At 46.2% G+C, this 27,090-nt stretch overlaps 1 protein-coding gene across 4 annotated transcripts in view; it reads left to right on the top strand.

The window, feature by feature from the left end:
- Nucleotides 1-9,903: 9,903 nt before the first annotated feature.
- Nucleotides 9,904-27,090, top strand: part of hivep2a (HIVEP zinc finger 2a) — a 111,598-nt gene continuing 94,411 nt past the window's right edge. For 3 of the 4 annotated variants that reach the window (XM_040125571.1, XM_040125573.1, XM_040125572.1), the window contains exons 1-2: nucleotides 9,904-10,020; nucleotides 19,343-19,394. The gene's annotated coding sequence lies outside the window, so the exon portion shown is untranslated. Of the gene's footprint in view, nucleotides 10,021-19,342; nucleotides 19,395-23,897; nucleotides 23,982-27,090 lie in introns of those variants that run through there. The other variant, XM_040125574.1, reaches the window with a different exon arrangement.

Raw genomic sequence — 27,090 nt, 5'->3', positions numbered from 1 at the left:
AGTGTTCCCCCCCCCCCCGCTCTACAAACGCATGACTCCATGCATCACATGTCACCTATTTTGATCTTCACCCAACAGTGACTACATTTTTGCTTTAGACAATGTTGGTTTTAGTCAAAACCTGCCGTGCAATGTTCACGTGATGGTGTTACAGTGCCTCATGCACGCATGTTGGCCGTTGGCTGTGCCCACGCACACTGCGGCCGTCTCACGGTGAACTTCAAGGACGTGGGGACGCAGGCGCCCTGATTTATGCAGAAGAGTCAAAGGTTCAAGTTTGAATAGCTGCCTTACAAGCGTCGAGAGTGCTCAGGAACAACACTGTGGTATTTCAAAGTACTAAAAAGCTAAAAGGGCCTATTTTGTTTGGTCCGTGCACGAGGTGTAACCGTTAAAAATGAATTACATCACATGAACATCCTCTCTGTGAAACAGATTACGCCACAGCCTGACCCCTGGTTTGACAAAGATGGCTGAACACCCCATCTCCACGATGGCACCTCCAGTTCTCCCTCTCTAATTTCCTGTTTTTCTTTCCAGACTAATCGATGACAAATCGCGTCCTCGTGCCTGTTTGTTAGTCTTGGCAACCTGAGCCGCTCAGCAGAGATTAGGGAGAGATTGTCTTCATGGTTGAAAGAAACAATATAATGACTGTTTTGATGAGCTGTGTCGAAATCGCTCTTCTAGCACGTATGTACGTCCAACCATCAAAATGTACCCCACTTCTGTCTCTGTGCCTCGGAGAGGACAGTTGTTGTTGGCGTGAACCGGGGAGGTCGTTGTCTTCAGTGAAACGTCTTGAACAAAGGACAAAGTTGTGTTTTTTTTCTACTAAAGACAAGTCTCCAGTCACGACTCTAAATGCTTCCTCCCTGACTTTGTTCTTCTGCCTCCACACAACTGCACGACGTCGTGCAACATAGTCGTTTGACCGAAGGTCATAAATGCTACCTGCTGACCAGGAAGAACTTTACCTGATGGGCCATTAGCGTCGAGACCTTTTGATCACTGTTTCATACTTGTGCAGTCATCTAACAATGGAAACAAAATGTATGCCAACGAAAACGCTCGAGTTGTGGAACTGGCCATACTGGCAGCCTATACAAAAACACAGATTACCAACACAGCCAGAGAAAGTTGCAGGAAGTTAAACAGGATGTTTGCCTATATCCTTGCTGGGCAGATGGATGTTGTCCAAGCCCTTGAAAGTTTGAAAGGTTTAGTGTGGAACTGAATGCCAAAACCAAGCTACACAGCATTGGTGCTGACATGGCGGACGTGGCCAACCTGTTTGTCCTGGTCCTCTCTCCGTGCCTGGCTAGGGCCTCTGTCCGCCGTGACAGCTTTTTCCATGAGGAATTTCCGTTCCACTTGCCAGTTACTGTCTACAAGCTCAAGAATATTAACAAAGCCTCCCGAGGGATGGTTTGACATTTCCGAACCTCATTTACTGTCATTGGCAAGAGAGGCAGATTTTACCAAAAGCCATCAAGTGATCCTGATTTTAGACCCTAAAGTCATTGTCTGTCTATTAGGTGCACGTCACTTAAAGCCCTGCATGAATCCTACCTCCACGAAGGTCAGAATGTTTAAAACTGTTTTCGAGGTGTTGATTAAACTATGAACTATGAATATGATCATTTTGGAGGCTGCAGTTAGGGGGGCTGTTTGAATTCTGTTATACTGTTCTGTTATTTATTCTACCCTTATTGATATCATTTTAAGGTGGACAAAATAATAAAATCACCTGTCAGGCTCCAAAAACTCTGCATCATACAATTCCCCTAATGCAACTGAAAGGTGTCTTGTGTTTGACCCCCCCCCCCCATTGCTCCAGTTTGTGACCCGTTCAGCCTCAATAAGATTACTCAAGCAACGTCACTGTTTTAAGTCTCTGTCAAAGACATTATGTTTATGTCAGCGTGTCTGTCAGCAGCAGTCGGGCCAAGGAAACTCTGTTTAGGTTTTGGTGATGATCCAGAGGTGGGATCCCCGCCGTCAATCGATCTTGTCGTAAAGCCGACGATAAAGCTTGTGTTGGACTCCTTAGACCGCCTTCACAGAGTCCATTAATCAATTGATCTTGAAATGCAAGTGACGGGAATGATCTTTTGGGCTGTAACAGCAAGTCAAGGTAAGCTAAGGTAAGCTCTCCGAGAGTCACCTCGTTTAGCTTCAGTGTTCCGGTACTCGTTTTTAAATCCTTACTCTAATCAAGTAACTGAAATGTGTGTTTGTGTTTCTAGACACAAAATATTCATATAACTCGAAATTTTCCTGCACAAGGGATCAAAACTAGTACCCTGGTTGTTGAGAGAGAAAGATCTTAATGCACCTTGTTTGGGCTTTGGAAGGGTTTTGTGGAAAAAGCCGCAGACTGATGGGACAGAATATTTTGAGAGCGCCCGATCTCGTAGATCCCAGACGATCCTGGAGAAAGCCTGAGCACGTCTGTGTCTGTCTCTGGGACCTTTCCCCGGTATAAACACCGACCTTGTCAGGACCTGTAGGCCTCATGGGGACCGAAGCCCGGTCCTAATGGGGTCTGAGGTCCTGGTTAAGGCTAGGATTACGGTCAGGCTGTCCACAATGAATTGAAATCAATGCAACGTCCTAACAAGGATAGCTGCGCACACTTGCGTGTGTGCGTGCGTGTGTGCGTGTGTGTGTGTGTGTGTGTTTGTGTGTCTTTTTGTGAGGGCATGTGTAAAAAGTTTCCCATTGTGGAAATAAAACTCTCTATACCAGGATGTCAATTTTCCCACTTCACAGAGGGACGCACGCACACACACACACACACACACACACACACACACACACACTGCCAGCTCTGTGGGGTCTCTGAAAAGTTGGCAGCAACACGTTTCCTCTTTCCCTCTTCCTCCTCCTCCTCCTCGTCTCCCTCCTTCATTCTCCAAAATGTTCGACGGTGGAAACTGTGCTGACCGGTGCAGAGACAGAAAGAGAAAGTAAGTAGAGGTGTCAAGTAATTATACAGGTTACACACTATAATAATTGCAATGATACCGTCCCCACCTCAGCTCTCTCGATTAAAGCACCATTTCTAAACCATTGTTTCTGTGCAGGTACAGTATAAATACATAACAAGAAGAAAAAGAGATGAAGTATTTATGGTACCGTTGAAAAGAGCTCACGCCAGGAGGTCTGATCAGGTCAAGGAAGTAAAAGCATCAAATAATGTATTTCCCCTCTAGCCTTTGAAACATCCGCCTTCGCCCCAATATGGTAATAAACAAATTAAATTTTATTTATGCTGTTCAAAACTTCCGTTAGTCTAGTGTACCCGTTAGTCTGGATCAGCCACAGAACTCACTGTTAGTCATACAGGGCTCACATTCCATTTGCAGCCATTGTGTTTGTATTTATTAAATCTCAGTTATCTTCAAAAACTTTACAGATGTGAGAAAATACTTTTGTTTACACCACAAACCGGGGGAAACGTTTAAAACTCCACAGCAATAATCATGATAATCTGTATTTGTATAGCAATGATCTAAAATAAGATTGTTACTGTAAAAGTAGTTGCAGTATGGTTAAAAAAAAAAAAAAAAAGTAATACATTAGATAGCGAGGAGTAAAACTGAAGCAACAGTAAAGAGAAAAAAGGGTCAGAATGGAAACAGAATGTTAGTGTCAGTACTAATGCTGACCAGTGTGGGGCACTGTTTAGCCCCATATAATGACAAGGTGGTTGCTTGTACCTGTGTGTTACACTCGCTCTCTTTCCCACTCTCCCTCCCTCCCTCCCTCTCTCTCTCTCTCTCCTTCTATCTGTCTATCTCCTCTTCACTCTCACACACACCCTCTGAAGATGTACTCTTGAAACTGTTATCTCTCAGGTAGTTTGACCTTCACCCTGGAGCTTTTACAAAATAATTGGGCCGCACCTCAACACACTGATGTCAATATGTCTGTGTGTGCGTGTGTGTGTGTGCGTGCGTGTGTGTGTGTGCGTGTGTGTGTGCGCAATGGAAGGGGGAAAGAAACGGATTAATGTGACTGTGGCAAGAGAATGAAAGACCACAAGATGGAAAGATACACAATGTAAATGTGTGTTTGTGCGTGTAAAAAAGAAAAAGTGTGTCAGGCGCACACAACTGGCTCACTTGTCAATCTGTGGGAAACTAGGAGTGGTAGCAAAGGGGAGCGGTCTGTGTGTGTGTGTGTGTGTGTGTGTGTGTGTGTGAGCCCTCGTGTGTGTGAATGTGTTTCTGCGAGTGTGAGTGTGTATGAATAAGCATTAGTAATCAGTCAGCTGTCACAGAAGTGCTTTGTCTTCCGGAGCGTTACAGTTTGACTCCGGGACAAGAGCCTGAGGCCAGCGCCCGGCTGTTCCTGTGTACATACGTGTCCGTGTGCGTGCATGCGCTGTACGTGTGTTCACCTCTCTGACAGAATGGATTATTCATAACTTCCCGTAGCTACTCAGCAGGTTTCTTGTTGATGGTTGTTATTCTTTAAACTGTACAGTGAATGCAACCCATGAATAGAGAGGATTTAGGGTTCCAGTCCTGGACTCCAGTACATTAGAGCACAGCCCATGACTCACATCCTGGGATTGTGGCCACACTTTTTACTTTACCCAATACCCAGTCTGGTGAGTGTAACTATGTGTCATGTGAAAGGGGGTTTGCTCAAAGTGAAAAACACCCAGAGAGTTATCGGCCACTGAGCTTTTTAGCCTCTTTCAGCTCCTCGTTTTGGTTTTATGGCTCGTTGACCGTTTTTGCTCGGTCGACCTCAACAACCCTGTTTCCAGCAGCAGCAGGCGGCTGTTTTCATCAAACAAGCCCCGAAAAACACACCACGCTACCTGCTCAGCACTAAGCTCACCCATGTCGGCTTTAAACATGGCTGTTGTCAGAGAACTGTAGTTGGCGCGAATTCAGCCAGTAACAGATTTGGACGCTAAATCTCTTTCGTGGCAGAAAAGTAATATACACTACGGACATTTCTCAACAAAATACTCAGCAAAATCTACTTCCCTGCTGAGTATCCATATACTCAGTAAGCGTGCACGGATTACTGAACGGGCCTGGGTCCAGGATCCCGGGGTGTCAGGAAGCCCCTGGTCCGGAGCCTGTGTCTAAACTAAAGTGACTGTGAAAATGTCTCGTTGGAAAGACAATCAAACAATATTATGGATGGATGGATTTTATATTATGGGTGATGGATTCCTACTGTACTTATTTTTATCTTAGCTACCCGAAGAGACGCTTTAACATTAATAACATACTGAAACAACATTTAACAAGAAGAAATTCATGAAAGTAAAACAGCATATGTGAAAAACTCTCACACCTACTTCATCAAAATGACAGCTGGCTTGGAAGCAAAGCAAGTTATTAAAGTTACGAGCCTTCTGAAGACATTTGCTGGTATAACATTTCTGTTTGTGAAACTAAAATCATTTGTCAGAGGTTGACTAATGACGTTCAAGGGTCTACAGCTTTGTTGAATGGGAGCCTGTAGACATTTAATTACTTGCATACGGTATCTACACAGTATATAGCTACAAAGCGAGTCAATGTGCAGTCTCCAGAGCTGCGGACTACCATACACCTTCCTGCTGGGCTTCGTATGAAAAGCAGATGCAAATTGCTGCATCAGAGGCTGCAGCAGCTCCCTGTCGCCATGGTGCCGTGTTGCCACGGCGTCGCCATGGGGACTTCGGGGTCACCGGTGATGAGATCACATCCCGATGAGCCTCTTAGACCTTAATCCATTTATCGCGCCGGCCAGGAAAAACACACGTACACATACACACACACACACACACACACACACACAGACACACACACACACCAAGTATAAGCAAGTCTATGGGCCAAGAGAGAGGACTTTCATTGAGATGTTGTGCTGTTGGAGATTTGAGATCTGACCATTTTCTTCTCTCTGTCTATCTGTACATTGTCACATTAGTAACCAATGACCTTAATCTGAAACCACAAGCATCTATCTTCATTAACCCTTTTAGTCATCAAGATATTTTTTGATCATGAACGGTTTCATGGTGGAAAATAACTTAGATCTTCTCGGCTTGAGCCGTTGTTGTGCGTCGCTCAGAATTTACACCTTGCCGCTGCTCCTCAAAGTTCACACTATAACTGAACTGCACTGAGCTTTGGACGATTGCTAGCCTTGTTCCGGACCGCTGAGTGGGTGCTCGCTGATGGCTTCATCCGGCAGTTAGAGACACAGTCGAGCCAATCAGAGCTTTGTAGGCAGGATTAAGAACGGGGACATGATCTCATGGATGTATTAAGAGAGCTGGGCATGGCGCCGTCAGTTTTTAAACAGTTTTTATTTGCACGTCGTCGTCCAAATGTAAATGGAAGGGAAAGGAGAAAGAAACACTGATGCACATGTGCACTGGGCTGCACAACTTGGAAGCAGACCAGGTAGTGGGAAAAAGTTTTTGGCTTGAGGCCTAAACGGAGCAATTTTCATTCCAATGAACAGGCTCCATCTTGGAGTCCGGTATCCAGTTCTCATAATAAATCCATACAAGATCTTATCTCCACCTCCCGACATCCGTGAAAAACACCAGCGGAAAAATGTCAACAAGTGTGGATAAGAACCACGTAGCTGTACAGGTTATTGGAAGTAGACTTTTAGTAACATAATACATTTCATTAAGTTACATCTTGACCTAAATCTTACCCTCACAACGGTTTCTATTCTGACTATGGGTCATGCTAACTTTGCACTCGTCACCTTCGCATAGAGATTCAGGAATCGCGGACTCCAGCGCAGCAAAGTATATCAGGGCAAACAGCAAAAGCTAACTAGAACTTCCCAGATAAACTTTGCTGAATTGTTTTTTTTTTTTTACTTACTATTTCTACATAAATCATCTCAACTCTTGTGTCTGCGCTTGACCTAAGGTAAACACAGAAATCAGACACGAGCATTAGCCATCGTTGCTAACGGCACTAGGGATGTACTTTCGGGGGAACTCGCCTAGTAACCAAACTAGCTTCTGCTCCCAGCAACTGCAGCTTCCACGCTGTCTGGGATGGACATGTCACCCGCCGTTAGCTACTGACACAGAAGTTTTTGTTTTGCCCATATTGGTATTTAACAGTTCTTGGTTATAAATTGCATAAAGCACCTGATGACATGTTGACCTTCAGCTGAGCTCCGGACGCTGACTCCGTTCCGGACCCTGCGCTGAGTACCGCACAGACCGCCGATCATGTGTGCGGAGCTGAGGTGTTTTTAAAGAGCTGGAATTACAGGCAGAAAGCCAGATTGACAGGTATATAAAGGCTGTTAGCGGAAAGGTGGGATTTGCACCCTGCAAATTCACGCCGCTCCTGGCAGACGGCGCGTGCTGGATGTTTCCCTCCGGTGGCTCCATCAGCTCGGGGGGGAAGGTGGTTAAAAGTCTGACCCAGGGTGTTTGCTGTGAGTCCTTCCTGCCTCGCTGCACTGTGAGCTTTCAGGTAAAGGACTAATGTCACAAACAAATAAAACCCTTTGAGGTAAAACTAGATGATTTTGAAGAGCTGTGACATCAGTGAAAACTCAGCAACAAAAGGTCACTGTATTTCTAATTGCTCCGTCGATGGCTCTGCCCCTGCCGAGCGGTATCTTTTCCTCCTCCTTATTCGTTTTCACACTTCGGATAACTAAGCCCTCTCAATAGACAGATGCCATCGAGACAATTATCAGACCATTATGCGTCATCATCTGTTCCCAGGTACAATGGGAGCTATTTGAGGAAGGCTCACATCTGAAGGCTGTGCAAAAGTCTGACTGGTTTATTATCGCGCTGGGAGGTTACGTCAGAGGCATCAAACCTGCCATGGCCCCAGGTACAGGATGCTCCGTGTCCAGTCGATTATTAAACCTGCCACCTCTCGCAAAAATTCTGTCCAAAGGAAAAAGGGACTTTATCAAGCCTGATTTAATTTATTAGCAGGAGGGCTGCCTGAACGAGGCACTCTGTGTTCCTAAGTGTGTTTTACAGATGAAAGGACTCAGAGCTGGAGTGGGTGTGTTGTTTGAATACTGAGGACGCACCTCAAAATCTGGCCGGAGGCAGGCGAGTCGTCTTCCCATTGTCGTAGGTGTTGCTGGAAAAGGATGCAATCCACCTACAGGAAAAAATAAATGGTATGGAAACGTACTGCTCTTATTTGGCTTTTACCGCCCACTTGCCCACCAGTGGGATGCAGGCCCATGCCGAAATTTCTCGGTCCTCTGGTGCCATTAGAAGTTGCATGAATATGAACATGTATTTATGTAGTGATGGATTGGACACTCTCCTCGTCATGAAAACAATCCAGGTTGCAACACACCCTCGATTATGCAACCCAACCTTTTGAAGATATCAGGTCTCCTCACCGGAGCTTGGCTTTTGCCATTTTTCTGTCACTGGCCTTGACGAATGTACCTAGGTAGCTAGCTAGCTCTGCGACGTCTCCGTTCTTCGCCGCTGGGTTCCGACTGCTCAGCTGTTTCTCTAACCAGGCGAAACAGTTGTTAATGAGCACAAGGGGACCTAGCCGAGCTGCTGAACTAATCTGAGATGGAGGAGGCAACTCAGGGGTCTGGAACCTGTCGTCTGGTTTGTGTGAAATTCATTTTAAAAAATTGTTTACGGCACATGCACTGTTAAACCATAGTATCAGCTGGCACGGCAAAGGTCTTACGGCGGGTCCTGCTTTCAGGAAGGTCCCTGCATCGAAACGTTTCCGCGCGTTGAATACGAAATTTTGTGCTTATGTTTCCCATATTCCTCAGTAAACTGCAGGTAGCTGTACCCAGTGCGAAGAGCCGAAGGAGGATGGGTTAATGGGGGCCCCCTTTCTATTGCCCTGGGGCCCCACAGCAGATTAACCAAGCCACGCTCCCTACCTTCAAAGGAATCTGTCAGTCAAAGACGGTAATAAATCCTTGAAAACTTTAAATCCACATTGATTGCATGAGTTCTAGTGATCATTGATTTTCAGGGGTCTGAGAGGCTAATCGTTTTCTAGATTTTAGCATTGTAATGATTAGTTAGGTGCAGACACTATTTTACCTTATACACAACAATAACAATAATAATGGCAATGATGGTGATGCTAAAGGCAATTATCAATAGTAGTATTAGGACTTGCATTTGTATTAGCAATATTTATTTATATGAAAACACATTTACAGTATCGATATGATACAATGTCCGTTTTGAACCACAAGCAACACATTCATTCAACCAATTCCAGTCCTAACCCGTAGCTGAATACGCAGACAGACAGGCAAAAACAAGGCAGGAAGACGTTCAGTCATTCAGACAGTCAGACAGACAGGTCGCTCCAGAGGTGACCGGGGAATCCTGCTCTCTCTTTGCCTGCAGACAGAGCCTCCTCCGCGGCCACTGCTCCTCCTCCCCTCCCCTCCCCTCCCTCTGCCCTGGTTGCGCGCTGGGGGATCCGACGACGTCACACAAGCACACACACACACACACACACACACACACACACACACACACGCCCTCTCTCTCTCTCTCGCGCTCTCTCTCTCTTTCTCTCGCACTCTACCGCTCCGTCTCTCTCACTCTCTCTCTCCCTCTCCTCTATGCTGCTATTCTGGGAAGTGGCGCTTGGAATAACCCCCGTGTGCTTATGAGTGTGTGTGCGTGCGTGTGTATGTGTCTCCTGATTTCACCCTCACACACGCACACGTACACACACTCACAACACAGTCAGACGCACACATTTACTGTCTGTCTGACTGCAGTAGTGGAGCTCCGGCAGCAGAAATCCGGTCGGAAAGGATTCCTTCCATTTTTACGCGTAACTTTTCCCCCGTCGGCCGCCTCGCCGCGACGTTCCCACCGCTGCTCCTCGACCCTTGTGGATTTCTAACAACAGTCTCCGGGCTGCTTTCTAACGGACAGCCAGCGAGCTGACAAGCCCGCCCGGAATCGGATCTCCTGTCACCGGGCTTGCTTGTTGTCATTTTCGCGCAGAGGACGGAGACGCGCAGCCGGAGCGCAGACAGAAGGTAAGAGCAGGGAGGGAAAAGCGAAACCTTACCGGACATATTCTCGCACATATCGCAGTGACATCGGGGTTTTCTGCGCCATGACGGACATTACGGGCTGTTTTCATGGCACTTGATCTTTTGTTTAGCTTATAAGGGCAAGGCTATGCAGGGGGAATACCCCGGGCACGCATTGCATTACATGCAGATTACCCGGGTTGCGTAATATCCTGAGGAATTTGCAGTAGCCTGCACGGCCAGGGTGGCTGCAAGGCCGGGGAGAGAGAGATAGAGGGAGGACGGGAGAGAGGGAGGGGGTGGTGGTGGTGGTGGTGCTGGTGCTGGTGGATATGAAGCTGTGAAAGTGGAAGCTCGGAGAGGTGCGATGGTTTGAGTGCTGGCGTCCCGGAAGGTCGACTATCGGCGTCCGCGGGTCATGTGCGGCGACATGCCGGCCCCGTCCGCGCCTCGGCGGCTCGGTTCGTGGAAGTTCACCTGCACCTCCCGGCGACCGTACCGCCGCCCCCGGTGTAGCGCGCGCGGCGGAGTGCTCCGAAGTGGGCTTAAACTGTGACCTTAGCGCACTCGCTTTGGTATTTCCTTGTTGCTGCTACAGTGTGACCAGTGTGGCATTCCTCGGATACTGAAATAGAGGCTTGTTGCCACAGTATGCGTTGTCGCACAGTACGTGTCCGAAAACGAAAAACGGCTCTTTTTCACAAAGGGAGTGACTTTATCTCATATGCTCATCGTTTTGTTTCCTCTTTGTGTGTGTGTGTGTGTGTGTGTGTGTGTGTGTCTGTGTATGAGAGAGCGCGCGCGAGAGAGAGAGAGAGAGAGAGAGAGGTGGTGGGTGGTGCGCTGGCTGGTTCCGGGAATGTTCCATGACGTGTTGCCGTCTAGAGAGGGGCCCCGGCCGGGGAGACTCCGACTCACGGTCCGGCCCTTCTCTCTCTCTCTCTCTCTCTCTCTCTCCTTAACAAGCCTGCTGATAATCTTGTGCTGGAAAAATATCTCGGTCTTTCTTCGCTGCATTTTTCAGAGGGGAGATTTGCACCCTCCTCGTATGAGCACGTCGCGTCATATCGGGTGTCATAATCCCGTGATCTCCTCCCCGCGCCGCCACCCTTCCACAGAGAGGTCAGAGGTCAAAGGTCAGGGTCGAGCACTGCCACATGCAACAGGAGGTAGGGACCCCGCTCGAGGACAACGCGGCGGGGTGGACGATTGGCAGTAGGGGGACTTGAACCGCAGGTCTGAAACAGCAGAAGGACACTGTGCTGCCGGGCTGCTGCCAACCTTGCTGTGTGGCTCTCGGTGCATTTCTTTCATGTTTGGCATGTCACAGGAAGCTGAAATAAAGGACACACTGACAATAAAGCCAATACAGATAAAGCATCTTCTTCTTCTGCAATAAGGCCTGCAGTAAGTAAATAAGCCAATAAGTGAATCTGTAATAAATGACACTTGAAAAGGATAATGAAAATATCTATGGGACTTAAATATGATTGCGGTAGCAAATAAATAGGGTTAATTGTTTTTAAAATTTACCGTCACATCTATGGGTTTTTATGGTCTTTGTTGGCAGGGAAAGCAGCTAATTTTAAACAAGGATTGACACTATAAAGATGGTATTTTTAGAAACGACGAGAAGCCGCGCGCGCTGCAAAAAGGCCACAGAAAATGGAAGAAACAAATGAGCCGTGAATTAAAGCACAGATGAATGCTTTGTTGCTGTTTATTGAAGCTGCAAAGGAAAAGCAGCACCAGAAACGTGTCTCGACTCGGTTTGCGGTGGCGATAAGGTCATAATCCTGTAGCTAAAGACATCATTGCAGAATGTATTCTGCTGTCAGGACACATGCCGCTGACTGTGTGCGTGCATGTGTCTGTGGTCGATGTGTGCGTGTGTGTGTGTGTGTGTGTGTGTGCTTGAAACCATGCACGGGGAAAGGCCGACCTACGTACCATCTGTCTCACTGCCACCTCAGATGGCCATCGTGGTGTACTGCGTAGGAGCAAGCATCCATGCACACGCACACACACACACACACACACACACTGTTACCGGTGTGGATAGAACGTGCATGAGGTGTGAGTTGATTTTCGGCACTAAACATTCAATTAGTTTCTTACTTGGGCCTTGTGGGAACTCCATGTGTGTATGCGTGTGTGCGTGAAGTCCACCCACCAATATCTAATATGCTACAATTGTACAAGCATTAGCCAGTGGGGCTGAAATAAAGTGTTTAGTGTTCACCTACAGTGTGGCTAGCCTGCTAGCTTAGCTGCCACTGAGTCAGCGGTTTCAGACCTGGGGACTGGGACCCGACAAGGGGTCACGAGAGGATCACTCATGAAATACTGTCAACAGTCAACAGCTGGACGGTAGCTTGTGCTAGTTTTTCGAAGACACCGGTTTGTGGGAAGCTGTATCAGTCGGGGGCGGCGTCATCGAGCTTCAGAAGTGGCATGAAGTTACGACAGCGGCACAAGTCAGCGATGATACCACTGAGACAGTGCTCGAATATTACATCACATGAAACTTCCTCCGAGTCCGCTCATCACCTTCACCCGCATCTCTTGGTCTTTCCCAGTGGACGGGGTTGGCCTGGTTGTCGCGGCGAGAGCAGCTCAGCTGTCGTGTGATGACAGCAGGGCACCTTAACCCACGTCGCCGCTCAAAGATGGCGTCGAATGTGAATGTCATCCTTGAGCTTATATCTTATATTACACGCAGTCATTTCGGCATAGACAGTAATTACTGCAGTAATTCTCCATTTTGCTCCGATATCATTAGTCCAGGTGATGGTTGCTGCTGCCCTGTAACAAGTCCAGCAGCCTGTTGGGTATTAGTTTTGCTTTGATTCATTTCTCATGTTGAATTCATCCCAGTTATGAATTTAATGTCTCTCTCTCTCTCTGCTTTTTTTTTTTTTTTTGGTGTGTATCCCTTTTTGTAGCTGTCCGCTCCTCTGTGTGTCTGTTCGTTCGCCGCGATGGGATAGGTTTGCATTTGCTGTCAATTAACACACGCAACATCATAGCTGGAGAATTTGAAATGACTGCAGATGTATGGCATGGTGTGATGAAGTAACACACACAGACACACACACGGACACACACACGGACACACACACACACGCACGCACTGTTGAGCCTTCGTTCCAGCTTTGAGTCGCTGATTTGAAGAGCGTGTGTCCCTTCAGCCTGCACGTTCAGATGACAATAATCATCAGCTTTTATTATTCTGCTCCAATGGACTTTAAAAGTGACAGTTAACAGTAACATCTCACATCTAGCGCTCGTACTTGACTACGCTCATTAAACAATCCACCAAAATCAGTCAACATTTGCTTATTACAGCTCCGCAAACCTTAACGCCCGCTTGCTTTCTGGTGTGCTTAGGCACTAGCTTGTTGTTATCTTTGATATTTTATTGACAGAATAAAATTATAAAATATGTGTATCGGGTTTAAGAGTGTACCTTTAACCTCTCCTGATTAGGTTCTTTAACACAAGATTCGACAGAGGAAGCCTTGCTTCACTTTGCCTACCCAGTTGTTTGTTATTGTGACATATCAGACTCCTCAAATAACACCTGCAATTCAACATGATGCACCTGCATGAAGTGAATGGCTTCCTCCAGAGAGCGATGAATTCAGAGCATTTAAAGAGGATTTTAAGCTTCACACTGAGCTGATCCACAGTTTGTCTCACTGGATTGTGCTGCTTTTGAATGCAACTGCACAGTGTTTCCTGTGTGTGTTTGTGTGTGTGTGTGTGTGTGTGTGTGTGTGGGTGTGTGATCACCTGAGAGCTGTAGAGGAACCTGAGAGCGCTCGGGTTACCGAGGTCCTGACAGCGGCGGCTAAATTATTAAGACACACACACACACACACACGTGCGCGTGTGGGTGAAGCCTAATGAGTTGGTTGACTGGCTTCTCCTGGTAAATTGCTCCTCTGTGGTTCGGTTTTATACGTGTCTGAACACCGGGAGGAGAGGAGGAGTTGAGGAAAAGAGGAGAAGAGAAAGTTAGAGAGCAAGTGAGAGGGAGCTAACATAGAAGAAGAAGGGACAAAAGCGGAGGAAGAGATCAGGGATGAGGGAATAGGAGGAGAAGGGAGGTGGAGGAAAGAGGAGAAGAGAAGGGGGAAGGAGACGAGAGATAGAAAAAATGGAATGGAAAGGGTGAAGGTGATAGGAGAGAAGGAAGAGAGATGAGGAATGAAGAGGAGAAAGAGTGAGCTCGAGGAGAACACGAGAGGAAAGAAGTTTAAAAAAAGAGCAAAAAGCTGTGAGAGGAGAAGAGAAGACAGGAAACGGGAGGAGAGAAAAGGAAAGGAAACAAGAGAAGAGGAATGAAGAGAGAGGAGGAGAGAAGAGAGGAGAAGGGAGGAAAGTAAACAAAGGAGAGGAGAGGGAAGAAGTACAGAAAGAGGAGATGGGACGAAACAAGAGGAGAAGGGAGGAGATGAGAGGAAGATGAGGGAGGAGGAGGAGAAGGAAAGAGAAAGAAAAGAAGAAGATGAGGAGTAACAGAGAGCAGGAGGAGGAGTGGAGAAAGGATGAGAGGTTTCCAAGCTGCACCAACAAAGGAGTGTGTCTGTTCTGTCAGCTGCTGACACACTTTTCATTTCAGGCAGTTTGCTCAGTAGGGTGTGTGTGTGTGTGTGTGTGTGTGTGTGTGTGTGTGTGTGTGTGTGTGTGTGTGCGTGTGAGTGTGTGTGTGTGTGTGTGTGCGCGCGCCCGCCTGATCTAAGCTTGTTGTCCTCAGCTTTACAAAAGGAAACTCTCCCTCTCTCGGTCCCTACAACAGCCAGCTGAGGACGTTTTTCATCGCAGAGCCAATCACTGAGCACCTTGTTGCTGAGTGACAAGTCCGTTGCCCCACACTGGCCAACCACACGGCAGCTTTTTAACGAGAAAGGGAAATATGATCGTTCTCCCTCTCCGTTTTTGCTTTGCTAGAAAGAGCGTGTGTGTGTGTTTATGTGTGTGTTTGTTGGTGTGTGCGTCAGGGAGAGAGGCTGATATTGTAACCCAATCTCTCCTTACTCAAAGGGAGGCACTGGATGGGCTGTCAGGTGGGCTGTGTGTGTGTGTGTGTGTGTGTGTGTGTGTGTGTGTGTGGCTATTTAAATGGACAGAGAGATTATGGTGAGATAGAGGGAGAGAGAGAAAAAGAGAGAGAGAGACCTTTACCCAAACTGGCCTACTTTCTCAACAGCTTGTAATTAGTCTCACTTCATGCATTTATGCATCAGACAGTGGAGCTAAATCAGTGTTTTGTAATCAGAAAATCCCATCTGCAACAGCCATTATCCGGTTTTCCCTTTGCTGTACACTGCCAATATACTGTGAATGGATTATAAACTATATGCAGCATAACTCCCACAGTCAACATGCACTCCGTGCGCAGAGGAATACTCTGCATACAGCGTTTTTCCATACAGGTGGGGATACCTGTAGGGAGCCGAGCCGCGAGCAGCCGCGGCCACTAAAGCCATGCCTGAATGCTTTCACGCCATTTGAACGACACTGTAAGAGGTGTCGTTTTCCTTGACGATGTATCAAAAATGTGTAAGAGCGGTGAAAGCCTGCGGCCTGCAGCCGACTGTTTCTTCCTGGAGCATTCTTTCCCTACACTATTTAAAACTTAGCTGTTCGACCCTGCCTCCCAGAAATCACGTTCCCACGCAGCTAACCTGCGACAGCAGATTCGCTTTGCAGGAAACGCGACCGGATTACGTTTTCCACAAACGTCATGGGGATATGTTGTTAGGTATTTGGCAAGTCGCGATTATGTGGGTACTGAACGTGTCAGCAAGATATTTACAGACACCGTATTTGCTTTCTGCCAGAACAGCTGATCTTGCGGCACAACATCCACTTGTAGTGACTACAGCGTTTTATATTGGTTCTGTTTAGACTCTGGAGCCCAGTCTCTGGTGTTACAGCTGCGTGCTTTATGTGCCCATTGTCCGCCACATCCACCTCCTGGTGACTCTGCTGCTGTTAATAAATGTAGGGCTTCATTCATTCGGTAAATACATCGCCTCTGAACATAATCCAGCCAGCGGTTGCGATTCCTACGGAACACGTTTGTTGTTGCGGTTTAGTTGCGTAGAGACATAATTTCTAGGAGACGGGGTTCCGCCGTTGGTCGACCTACTGGCACTAAGCATGTCTGTATTTTGTTGTGTAAATCAATTTTTAGTGCACAACGACAACCGATGACAGTCACTAATACGCTACATTTCCCTGTAGCCTTCAGTGGAAATGAGAAGCAGAAGCGGTGGGGACTTAGCAATAAATAAACACAGCAAATATAGAGGGCTATACCGTGCCTATGGACAGCCATTAATAGTTAGGGTCGGTTTCTGATGGCTTGCTCTATTTTGGACCTGGATCCCACTTGAACGAAATGGTTTTTGAGGTGAACGCTCTGAAATTTTGAGCCGTACGGTATGCTTGTTTCTGTCTTGCCAAGATTAAGGCGAGAGGATGGATATTAATTCAATCTTCCAGGTCCGGGACGTATTATCCTAGCCTAGCACAAATGCCAGAAGCAGAGGGAAACTAGCTATTCTCTGTCGTGAGAGAAAGAATATGGCTGCCGACGGCCCCAAAATCATCTCAGATACACGTTGTTTCTCGTTAGCTAGCAAATTAGCCACCAATACATAAAAAGGATCACTTGGGATTTTTGAGCAAATAAAATGTGCAAACGTCCGTGAAGAGACGAAACTGGTTCCCGATGTTGAAGCTCTTGTTAGCTGCTTACTAAGTGAGCTAACTGCTCGGAAACCCCAGTGTCTTTGACTCCTGTTTGTGCAAGTGTGAAAGAGGCGAGATATAACCTGTAAATACAGCTTTTGGGTTGTGAGAGGACACCTTTGACGGAGCTCGGCTCGCAGTGACCCCCCTTGCTTTCTATACCTGTGCCTAGCTATGCAAAACACTGGCTGGCCCAACGAGCACAGAAATGAAACTGATATCAGTCTTCTCATTTGACTCCTGGTAAGAAAACAAGTTTATTTGACAAAATTAATTGTCCTTTAAGCTCAAGGGTTAACACATCTCTTCACAAATTAGCAAAGGCCATTATACAAAACATTCAGGCAGACATTTTGACAAATAGCCTAGTAAATAGCAACCTAGCAAATCTGTAGCTCCTGGTCTTTTTTTGACTCATACTCAGATTTATCAAAGTGGCATTGAACCACCTCAACGTGTGTACACTTAAACCATGTCGTTGTTAAGTTTCATTGTTTTTCTTACTCATAGGTGGATAACTGATCAAATATTAATAACATGACATGACGTCGTATTCCCATCAGCTTCGGTTTTAGCGTGATTTGAAGAAAGAAAGAAAAAAGTAACCATCAGCAGTAAAATTCAGCGTTTGATGTCATTCGCTCTACAATCTACAGCCGCTGTTACGCACCGCGCTCGACAGTCATACGGTGACAAATATACAGTGTTGAAGTGAAACCAGACCCAGAATACGTTACAGTGACAAACTCGGTTGCTGAGTTTTGAGTAAGGTGTGAAACTCTCACTTTCATACTCCACCCGAGTGCATGTGAGAAACCCTGGCGTTTTCTCTTGGGGATGTCCGAAGACATTTTGGGAACTGTAGGACATCTACATGACGTACATGAGGCAGGTTTAGGTAAGGTAGGTAAACCAAAGATGGCAAATTACGACACCTCGTTATTAAATGTTTCCCGGAATGAGCCGAACGTTGCAGGTCGGTGACGTCTGTTTGTGTGGTATAAGTGTGTCCGACGGGGATTTATTTATTTATCGTAACTTACATCTCAACATTTATCTATGGCACTTTCTTCATCAAAATTAGTAAATGGGAATTTGAAAATGTATATTTTTTAATCTTTTAAAAAAAAAAGTTTTCTAAATAAAAAAAATAAATAAACGATAAAGGAAATCTGGTGAAAGATGGATTATAAAAATAGCACTTGGAGTCAAAAATTATGTCATTTAGCTTCTTTTTTAAATTATTTGAGGGTCTATAGTATTATAGTATTAAAAATACGTCGCTATGATGAACCATCTGACCCGGGCTGATGCGCTGTTCCCAGGCAGAGACAGTTACTGCCGTGGGTTTAGGTTGAGTCATTTGCATATCCATACAAAAGATAAAAACACTTCAAAAAATATCGGGGTTGAAAAGAAATCCAATCTCAGCGGGTGAGACGGAACAGAAACCCCAATGGGCTTTAAAAAACAAAAAAAAACCCAAACGAAAAAAGTGACAAAAGAAAACTGAAAATCAAGATGACAAACGGATGACATGAGTGATCTGAAACTCTGAAAGAGTGTGTCATCTGTTTTTATTTATTTATTGCTGGATTCACCGAAGGGTTTTAAATGTCGATGTCAAATGCTCAGAATCCACAAAAAAAAACAACAGAGACTTTCGGGAATGAAGAACTGTTTTTTTTTAATTGTTTTCGAAATGAATGATTACAAACCACAGGATCAGCGTGTCACTGCTGTTGTTGGGGAGATATTACAAAAACGCCGCTCCTGTTTTCTCCTACGTTGATATTTATATGCTGAGAGAGTCTCATGGCCTTTTGGCCTTTAAAACCACTCAAAATCTGTGCACAATCCGTGCTTTGATTTTTGCATTACGTGACCAAAAGTATGCGGACACTTGACACTCTGGCTTTGTGCACAGGGGCGCTGTCATGCCTACAATTTGCCAGCAGTTTTTGGTCGGGAGCATTTGCCAGGCAACCGGCGGAGACTCCAGGGAGTTACTCAGAGAAACAATTGGGCACGTAGCTCCCTGTAAAAGAGTAAATTTTCATTTATACACTTTGTTTTCGTGCAGTTAAACAAACGTAGGATCATGTTGTCTAGCTAGCATTGGTGGTGCTAGAGCCAGGCTGGCTGTTTCCCCCCTGTTTCCAGTCTTTGACGTAAGCTAAGCTAACCAGCTGCTGGCGGTAGCCTTGCATATTTAACGCACACATATGAGAGTGGTGTCTCATCTAACCGACCGGCAGAGAAGGAATACGCATTTTTCCCAAATTCTCGAGCTGTTGCTTTAAGGTTTCTCTTAATTGGAAATACAGGCCAAACAGCCCCAAATGAAACGTACGAACAGGCATCGGGACAAGGGTGTCCACATACTTTTAGCCATTTATTGTAGCGTTGGGCCATGGGATGGGACGTCAACCCTTAGTCCTGTCATGTATTTTCATGGTGGGGGCCTTATTGTATGCACCTGGTCCTATATTACACAGAGTGTGTTTTACATAAAAGTACTACACGTCTTTATCATGCTTTCTATCGCCTTGTCCCCCAGGGGCTGTGACCGGTTCTGGACTTGCTAAACCGGACCCGGGGACAAACACCAGGTAGGATCTGCAAAACTGATAACTGTGTGTGTGTGTGTGTGTGTGTGTCTGTGTGCACGGCTATGGTGGTTATAGCTTGCAGTCAGACACAACAAGCTGTCATTACACAGGTTAGACGGAGTTACCATTTGACCGGGAATGTAGATACATAAATTGGGTCATAAGGTCACGTTACATGTTGATTACAGCAAGTAAGAGTCAGGGAGGATGAAGTGACTTTATGCGGCAAAAGCTGAGGGTGGATACAGTAGTTAGCAGGTCATCTGTCAAAGGTGAAAGCTACGCAAACATTTATGAGGTGAAATTTCAGGTGGAAAGAAAAAAGGCCAGTTATGGCAAATTGCTATAACTGACAAAAATGACATAAAGTGGAGTGAGGTTTTTTATAAAATTATTGTAGGTATTGTGAAAGTAGATTTTTAAGGTAAAATGGGGTTTCAATATAGAGAAATTCCACCTTTAGATAAATTTAAACTAATAAAAAGAAAGTAGGTGCGTTTAACTAGTCATTTAAGGTGAAAGGGCCCGACAGGAAGTGAGAGAGCCCAAAAAACAAGGAGAAGATGGTGGGGAAAGAGCTTCTTTGTAGTAATAACCATCATTATGCTTTAAAATGGCTGATGCTTTTGTCATGAGAGACAGAGAGAGAGAGAGAGGCTCACAGAGAGGAACAGACGGTAAAACGAGGAGCGAGTTGAGCTGTATTCATTTAACCAGAATTACTCTTGCTGTTCTTTTTTTTTTTCCTGGCTGGTTGCCGGGGCAACCGGCCAGCTTCGTTACCGGAGGTGTCACCTCGGCTGGGAGTGTAAATGAAAAAGCTCACTTTAATGGTCCTGCCGCCTGCCTGCATGTAAAGTTCCTGTAGGGCCTGTTCCCCGTCACACGCTCCAAACTGTTTGGAAAACTCTCTAAATAAATCTTCTGCTCTCTGTACACACACACACACACACACACACACACACACAGTGGAAGTCACCTGCGATAATCCTGCAGCCGCTTGTTCAGAGACGCCGCGGTTTTGTGTCGGAATCATTGGATTCCTTTTTTGAAATGGAAGAAAGTGAAGAAGTTGTGTTTTGCGACGCGTTTAACTGCTGGTATGACGAAGGGTGACGACGCAGCTCTGCTGACTACTTTGAGCGATGGAGCAGAGTGTTTCTGCCACCATGACTGAAAGAAACATTTTTCTCAGTTTCTTGTTACAACAAGAAAATGTTCCTGCTATGAGGAGATCCTTTTCGCATTATAAGCGGAAGTTTACTTGTTGTAACAACACACAAATCACAGTTGTTTGTTTTAAATTAAATCATTTGTTGTGTCGTTATAAGGAAAAATGTTTTTTGTTTTAATGAGATCAATGATTTTTGGTGGTAATAAGAAAATATTGTGGTGTAACGCGACAGAGCAGCGTGTCGTTATAAAAGTTTCTTGTTAAAACTGAATCAATGGGTTTGCACTAATAATATGAAAAATGTGTCTTATAGTAGGAAAAATATAATGCGAAAAGGATCTTGATAAAATTAGAAAAATGTCCTGCTATAATGGAAAAACCAAGAACATGCAAGTCATTATTTCTCTTTTTTTTGTCTTGTGAAAAAATTATTTTGTCATCTCAATGTGTCACATCACTTTTCTTATGATAATGAAAAAATTATGCTGTATAGTACAGGAAACAGTGCATTGCGTGTGTGTGTGTGCATCAGCGGTGTCACTTCCTCTTCCTGTGTAACAGATGGCTTCGTATCAAGGATGAGATGAACTATGTCATCCAAACACCCTGTCTTTCTCCATCTCTCCCTCATTCTCACATCATTCCCACTTCTATATGTGTTCTCACCAGCGACTTTGTGTGTGTGCGTGTGCGCGCGCGTGCGTGCGTGCGTGCGTGTGTGGTTGAGTCAGACGCAGTACACAGAAATAGATCATGTAAAGCAGAGATTACTATCTGCACCTCCAAGCGCAAATGTGTAGGCCTTTAAACTTCATACAGTGTCATCTCTGTAAAGCACACACACACACACACACACACACACACACACACACACAAACTCACAAACACACACACACAGCAGAAGACATTCACAGGATGTGCGTCATTGCTTGCAGACTATGCACATGCTGTAAAATGCACATATGTGTGTGTGTGTGTGTGTGTGTGTGTGTGTGTGTGTGTGTGTGTGTGTGTGTGTGTGTGTGTTCAGTGGGTTACGAGGACATAGGGGGTGACAAATGTCGATGGCTGCTCCCAACTGTGGCGAGATCCGCATTTTTATTTGCAGTTTGAATTTACACATTTAAAAAAAAAAAACTGAATGACAGCGCCAGAAATATTTGTAGGCTGATTAGTGTGGGTGTGAAGATTGGTATTGATAAAGAGCACATGTGATGAGGGCTGATGATATGAATGTTGCTCAGTCCAGTGCAGTTGCCAGAAAGTTTTCCTTCCTCCCAATTTTGTTTCCCTGTCGACTCCACGTGGGCATCAGTGTCTGTAATGCACATGAAGAGAGCCTCTCTAGAGTCTGGGAGAATTTGACAAGACGTTGACCTTCTGGATGAAAAGCACCTAGTTTGTAGTTTCCTGTCGACGGTCTTACAGGTTTCTCTTTTCTAATAATGGTCTACAGGGAAAATGCTCGTTGATCTGCGAGGGATCAACACCGTGTTTGGCTACTGGGACAAACTGGCAGCAAGGCTGTAGCGCCGAGTTCATCTGTGATTTTGCCCTTCTTCTTCCTCTTCTTCTTCTTCTTCTTCTTCTTCTTCGTTTTAATTTCCAGCAGTACAAATCCAGCACAGAAGAAAAAAGGCAGCTGGCAAATAGATACAGAGTAATACAAAGTAAAAGCCAACATTAAGCGTATAAAGGAGGTGTTGTTGCACCATGAGCGTCCAGAACAGCTTTTGACGCTCCTCGCCATAGATTCTCCAATTCTCCGTTCTTCTAGAAGATACTGTGAAGTGTTGTAGTGGGCTGAGATCTGGTGGATACGAAGGCCACAGCGTATCATTCTCACAACATTCATACTCTTCGAACCATTCGGTGAGCCGCCGAGCCCGGCTTTCTCCATTCATTCGTCAAAGTCATCACCCTGAATATGCAAAGCAGGAGAAAAACTGCAAGATGCGACGACAGAAACGTACAGACGGATAGTTTTGTAAGATGAATCAATAAGTCAAGGGCCTCAGAACGACCAAGCGAGACGGAGAAACGACCAAACAGCTGAGCAGCGACAGGATCTAAAGGCTGACTGAGATGTAAAATAGCTGAAAATGCCAATGAACGAAGAGAAATAACCCAAAAAAAAAGAGAAAAACCGAGAGAGGGATGGGGGACCAAATGGATACGGGCGCCATGGTAACCACAGAGTTGGTATGTTGAGAAGTATATACTGAAAATGAAAAAACCAGTAGTGGATGGTAAGCCAATGAGAGCCTCACATCGGTCTCCGTTCACGGATTGGCTGAAACCCACCAGGAAGTGACTGAAACGCACCCACACATCCGCGCACATACGCATGTACGCACACACGCGCGCGCGTTAAGAAGAAACACATTCACCACCACTCCCACACAATATTATGTTCAAATAAAGAAAAAGAAAAAAAAAAAAGGCTGGAGGTGAAGTGGAAAAAGAAGTGTATGTTCTGTTGCCATGGCAACCACGGCTTGGTACGACGGATGCAAGCTGTGCCCTTGACAGCATCACATGGTGAGGGAGTTGTATGCACGACAGACACACACACACACACACACACACACATAGGACAAAATGATGGTCATGTGGATTGACGAACAGCTGTGTCCAAATGAATGGCCCTTGGGTGAGCACCCCCCAAAATATGTGTGTGTGTGTTCATGTGTGCGTGTGTGTGTGTGTGTGTGTGTGTGTGTGTGTTTGTGTGTGTGAGAGAGAGAGAGATAACAGAGTGGCAAAATTTGAATGGCATTATGGGATATGACTGTTGCCGAGACAACAGCAGTTAGTTTGGTTCCCATTTCCTCCAGGTACCCAGAAGTCCAGTGGCCACTCTGTTTGTCAATTCAAATCACAGGGAAAGCAGTGTGTGTGTGTGTGTGTGTGTGTGTGTGTGTGTGTGTGTGTGTACATGTTTTTCTATGGTTGGTTTTCTCCTCTCACCTTCAAAGGGCTGTTTGAGGCTTAAGACTCAGGTTAGAATCAGGGTTAGTCCAGGGTTGGGGTAAGGGGCTAGGGAATGCATTACGAGTGGGAGTGCGTGTGTGTGTGAGAGAGAGAGAGAGAGAGAGAGAGAGAGAGTGCAGTGGTGTGTCTGAGTACCGTGCAGTACAATAAGGAGCTTTGGTTTCGCTTCCGCATCGTTCCTCATGCAAATTACGACTTTGTCGCTTCTGCAGCCTGCACACTTCCTGTACTTGTTCTATATGTGTGTGTAAGTGTGTGTCTGTCTGTGTTTGTGCAAACACGCTCATAACGACAGGGGGTAAAATGCAGGCAGGTCTACCGTGGTGTAAATGAAGAGGCAGGCCGTGAGGGCTGGCGGCGTGTTAGCACACTAAAGGTAAAATGGATCCGAGGCTGATGGGAATGTCACTGGTTTGCAGGTATGTGGCCAGCACCAGAGTCAATCATTAGCGAAATAGTGGAGGACCCATGCATGAGCTTTTTACCGGCTGGTGGTGCCACGTCAAAAAAGGTCGAGGGATCGCCTGAGCCGGGAGGATTTCACGTCCCTTTGGCCGCGAACGTCCGTACAAAGATTTGTGGCGATGCGTTCTACATATGTCGAGAGATTTTGGTCTGGACCGGCGCTGTGGATCGATTGACATCGCCGTCCCTAGAGGCCCCGGGCCAGTAGCCTCACTGAAATGCAACACGCACCACTGAATCGGGGCAAACGTTAGTCAAAGGGCAGAAGAAGGCAACGAACAGCTGGAAGCAGTAAGAAACAGGTCGCGGTTTCAGGAAAAAGAAAAGTCTTGCGCACTACAAAGTCCCAGTGACGGGCGCGCAAGGTCAAAAATGCCTCACTGGGAAGAAAGCGAAGAAGTCTGCAGACCGCCCGTCATTGGTACTGACGTTGTTAATGATGTTTCCATCCTTCATCAGACAAAGCTCATACAAACGGCGTTTGTCGATATGAACAAGTACAAGTTTGGGATCCTTTTTTTTTTTTTTTTCCCAATGAGTGGTAAACGGTAGTAAACGCTAGTAAGCATCAGGAAAACAATAACAAACAGTGGCGTACATTAGTCAAACACTAGTGACCAGTAGGAAACCTTGGAAAAACGGCAGCGGTGGATCCGGACTGGGCGAGAACTGGCTCTCTGTCTTCATTCATGAGTCTGACCTCTGAAGTCAGAGCATCACCTGGGACGGCAGGAGGACGTGGAGACCCATCGGCTGGAGGATCATTCAGAGGACGACAGGATGTTGGTGGGAGGGGAGACGGAGTGATGAATGGAGGGAGGACGGGGTCGGGGGGGTTGTAATTAGGCGCTGTCACCTCCTCCGCCTTCTCTCGTCTTCCGTCTCTTTCAGCTCCTCGCGCCATCGTCTTTCCTTTTCTTTTTCCCCTTCCGTTCCTCTCCTCCCCCATGATTCCCTCCCTTCCTCCCCTCTCTCTCTTACCTATTCCAGTCTTTTCTGTCCTGTCCTCTCTGCTTTTTCGTTCACCCCTCCTTATCCTTCCATCTATTCTTCCCTTTCATCCACTGTTTCCTATTTTGCCTTATCCCGCCTTCAGTTCAGTTCAGTTCTCTTCTTCCTTTTATTGTCCGCTCTCTGCCTTCTTTCATCCTCCTTCCCTCAGTTTCTTACTCTCATGTCTCCCCATCCTTGCTATTTCTATAACTCCTTTGATCTTTCGCTTCCTCTGTGCTTTCGTTCCTTTTTTCCTTCGCTTTTTCCAATTGACTATTCGTCACCTTTCCTCTCCTTTTATCTCTTCCATCTCTCCTCCTTCCCTTCCTCCTTTTCTCTATCATTCATTCCCTCCTTGTCTTCTCTGTCTTACCTCTGTGCAATCTTTTCTTTCATTTCTTATCCCCCCTTTTACGCTTCCCTTCCACCACATTTTGCAGTTTACGTCTTTTCCTTCACACTTTTTCCCTTTAATCTCTCCTTTCCTTCGTCTTTTCTTTCCTCTCCCATCCTTCCACCCCCCCTTTTTGTCATCCATCCATCTCTCTCTTCCTTTATTGTTTCCTCTTACTTGTTATCCTTCTCTCCTTCCTTTCATCTGTCCTTTCCCTCTTTCTTGACTTTGCATCTCTCTATCCTTGCCTCCCTTCACAGTCTGTTTCTCCTGCCTCACATCCCTCTCTCATTTTCATCCTTTCCTCTAAATCGTTGTGTGGTTTCCTTCCCCGTTGCTCTCCCATTTCTCCCATTTCCACTTTTCCCGTTTCTCCCTTCCCTGTTCCTCCACTCGTCCACTCCCTTGCCCGTCATCACGCCCTTCCTCTTCACCTCGCTCCCCCCTCCTGGCATTTCCCCGTGCCTTCATCTTTGCATCACTCTCTCCATGATCTCCTCTGCCAGGGAGGAACAGGTGGCTTGCGTCTGCTGTGCCATTTGGTGGCTTCCTGCCCGAAACGGAGAGAAACATAGATGGATAGATAGAGGGAGGGAGAGAGAGAGGTAGAGATTGTGGCCCATGTCAGTGCCCTGGCTCTCGGGCTCCTGACATGTGACTGACGGAAGGAGGAGGAGCGGGAGGAAGAGGAAAAGGAGGAGGAGGGGTCCGACTGAAGGCTATAATTTTCTCGACCGAGAGAGAAAGACGGCAGCAGGTGCTTCAGTTTGAAGCGCTGGTACAGACGCACACATCCACTTAAAGATAAGAGCTACCAAGATATTTCTGTGCCCACACCAGCATGACTTCATTTCCTGTCCTTGTGCAGGAAGTCAACAAACTAAAGAGCCTGTGCTGTGTGTCTCAGCCACGTTTTTTTCAACCCGGGAAAATTATCGAAATGCTCTAAATGTCTTACCTTCTCTCCAACTTGTACTCATTCTTCATTTCCTCTCCTGCTCTTTTTTCCCCTTCACCCTCTTCACCCCCACCTCCCCCTTGCCTCATCTTTGCGTCTCTTTTACATGAGACACATTCATTCGGCAGACGCTCTCGTTCAAAAAGAACTGTAACAAGTGCATTCAGCCTCAGTAGGAACAAGAGCTAGATGTCGTCAAGGAAATCGTAAGTGCATCCCTCCCAAATAGCACGTTACAAGGGCTTAGAGCTACCTCTTAATTCCAGCATATTCTCCTCTCTCATGTCCTCTCCTCTGCCCTATTTTTATTCTCTTCCTCTAATCTTAATCTCATGCTGCGGCTTCTAAAATTGACATATTTGGGAAAACGGGGGATTGGGCTTGTTCCTGTAGCCGCTAGGATTAGCCACTGCTACGGTAGCTAGCCGTCTCGGGAGCTAACTCTCCGTATGCGTGGCATTAAGACCGATTAGCTCCACGCTAGCTCACTCACTCTCAGGGTATTAAGGCTTTAAAGCTAGCACAGCTGGCTAGCACCTCGCGCCTCCCGTCCGTCATACGACAGGGGATTAGCACGTGCTAACGGCGGTTAGCGCTGAGAGCGTCCTTGCGGGCTAAGAATTAGCATTTTAAAGGGGGGGGGGGTAAATCTGACGCGACCTGAAAACACCCTCCCACTGAATTTTTTTCTCCCTCCTCCGGAGTCATAAGAGTTTAA

Source organism: Xiphias gladius, chromosome 4 (genome assembly GCF_016859285.1).
Source record: "Xiphias gladius isolate SHS-SW01 ecotype Sanya breed wild chromosome 4, ASM1685928v1, whole genome shotgun sequence".
Lineage (NCBI taxonomy): Eukaryota > Metazoa > Chordata > Actinopteri > Istiophoriformes > Xiphiidae > Xiphias > Xiphias gladius.
The sequence above is the reverse complement of the archived record's forward strand: the minus strand, read 5'-3'. Positions and strand labels throughout refer to the sequence as shown.